The following is a 2,705-nucleotide window of genomic DNA, read 5'->3' as shown; positions in this document are numbered from 1 at the left end:
TATTGCTTTTTGCCCTCCCCCCCAATTGCCATCCCTCCATTTGCCTGCTGGCACCAGCCTTGGCCGGCCTGATGTCACCTACTCGCTAGTCCCACCCCCTCCTACTGGTCATTCTGCCATTTGCTCAATTTGCATATTACCCTTTTATTATATAGGATTATATATGAATGTGAATACCCCACCAGGGCAAATGGTCTGCATCAGCAGTATTCATAATTATAGCTTGGCATATTATAAAAAGAACTCTAAAATTTGAGTAGATCAGGAAAGAGGAGTGTGTTCTATTGACTTCTGAAGGGAATTATTTTCAAGATGCCAAAAGGGAAGCACTATTTGCACTGGTTAAGAGTGGCCCCATGGCATGTTCACTTTCATGTATATCCAGACCATACTTGCGTGAGGGTCTGGCAGGTTTTCATAAGCATTTCAGCCATTTAGTCAGCAAAGCCTCAGGGCAGAAAACGAGAACTCTCTGGAACAGCTGATGGAGCTACTGCTAGGTACACCTGCATGAAGCTAGTTGCTGTGACCATGGCTGGATAAAATGCTGGCCCAGAAGGCTGTGAAGGAATCTACAGGAGGGGAGTCCGTTAAATCCTTGTTTGTCACGTAGGGAGAAACGCGAAGGTCTCCAGGGATGGTGGAGTTTACTAGGTGGCCTTCTTTGATGGATTTACAAGTACAATCTCAGAAGACTGTTACAGAGAAGACAAAACGGTGTCATTTGCACTAAAGCTGTGATACCAAACCTATTTCATACCTAACCTCATTGGTGTTTCAACCTTTCCTAGAAATATAATCTTAATCAAGGAGTTTGGGATTTTCTGACGAAGGACCAGTATGGAAATATGTCCCATGGGCCTTCATCCCACCTCCTCGCTTCACCCCCCAAAGAAGCCAGATGCATGATAAAAATTCTTGCCATTCTCTCCCCCCGCCCAGAAATGTTTGTCCTAAAAATAATCATTCCTTTTCTTTTATTAATAGCTCCCCTGCTCTACCCTTCTTCCTATGAAAACTCTTCATTTTGTACAATCCCTCTGGACACACTCTTGTTAGTCGCTGCCCAACTCATAAATTGCATAATACAATCAATGAGATCTTCAAATTTACTCAGTTGAATTTTGCTTTTTTAACAAGACTATCAGGGTGTCTCATGCTAGAGAATTAAAAAGAAAAGAAGATATGGTTCCACCTTGGTCCTATTTAGTATGAGCCTACTGAAAACCTCCCAGTTTGGATGAACATTTCTCCAATAGAAATACTGACCAAACCGTAGGTGAAATAAAGGGGACCAGGAAGAAAGGCCTGTTCTGGAAAATTTTAGTGAAGCTGACTGAGATATTTTACATAGGAGCGAAGTGAAAATTGGAATTGCTGAAACATACACAAACTCTCTTCCCTCCAAAAGAAAATGCCTGTGTTTGTAGTATAACTAGGAAAAATTCCTGGGAAGTAATTTTTATGTAAGGTTGATATATACTTCATTGTTTAAAAAGAATACTCTCAGGTGAGGTTTCTAGTCCCTCACCTGAGTCTTTAAATTTCCCATTCTTTGACCCTCATCCTCATTTTGGAGTTTCCAGAAAGTTGCTGCTGCATCATTTTTCTCTCTATTACTTTGAAACAATGGTTTCTAAACTGTGTTTTGAAGAGCCCTAGGAATTTTATGCAGGTCCCTCAATGATAAACACCCGCAGTAAAAGAGGGAGATGGTGAGCATACCATTCCACCCAAGCAGGTCTGCTTCTATCAGTTTTATTTGTTTATGCTTCTAGGCATGATTTTTTTGAGTAAAAAAAATAAAGTTTGAGAACAAATGTGTTGGCAAGCCCCCAGCTAGATCCCTGGTTGTGACATTAGGAAAACATGTGGATGCTTTGCTATAAAAATGATATCCATCTATTATATATCTTGCTAGAATTCATACAGTAAAATGAAAATCCACATTTTAAAATGTGAGGAGAAAAATGATTTCAAAAGAAAATTGATAAAAGTTAATTTTGAAGCTTAATGTAGAATTTGTATTTCTTGTAGTTTCTAAAAAACTTATATTTCTATTGATTTTTACAGAGAAAGGAAGGGAGCAGGATAGATGGAAACATCTATGAGAGAGAAAGATCATTGATTGGGTATCTCCTGAAGTCCCCCTACTGGGGATTGAGCCCACAACCCAGGCATGTGCCCTGACTGGGAATTGAACTGATTACCTCTTGGTTCCTGGGTGGATGTTCAACCATTTAACCACACTAGCTGGGCTAGTTTTTCAGTTTTGATTCAACTATTGGAAGACCAAAAAATAACACACTAGGTTCTATATGACACTTAAACCCTCAAATTCCAACCAAAGACCATACTGAAACAGTAGTTGTGCCCTGACTGGGAATTGAACTGATTACCTCTTGGTTCCTGGGTGGATGTTCAACCATTTAACCACACTAGCTGGGCTAGTTTTTCAGTTTTGATTCAACTATTGGAAGACCAAAAAATAACACACTAGGTTCTATATGACACTTAAACCCTCAAATTCCAACCAAAGCCCATACTGAAACCGTAGTTGTTTTATTAGTGTGTATGTATGTGTGTGTGTGTGTGTGTGTGTGTGTATGTATATATTTTTCTTTTCCTTCCTTTTTTTTCTTTTTCTTTTCTCTCATACCATCTTTTCTCTCTTTGATGTCATTTGTGCTCTCTTTTCTTTCTCC

This window comes from Myotis davidii, unplaced genomic scaffold (assembly GCF_000327345.1).
Source record: "Myotis davidii unplaced genomic scaffold, ASM32734v1 scaffold6, whole genome shotgun sequence".
Classification (NCBI taxonomy): domain Eukaryota; kingdom Metazoa; phylum Chordata; class Mammalia; order Chiroptera; family Vespertilionidae; genus Myotis; species Myotis davidii.
This window is presented reverse-complemented; position numbering follows the sequence as displayed.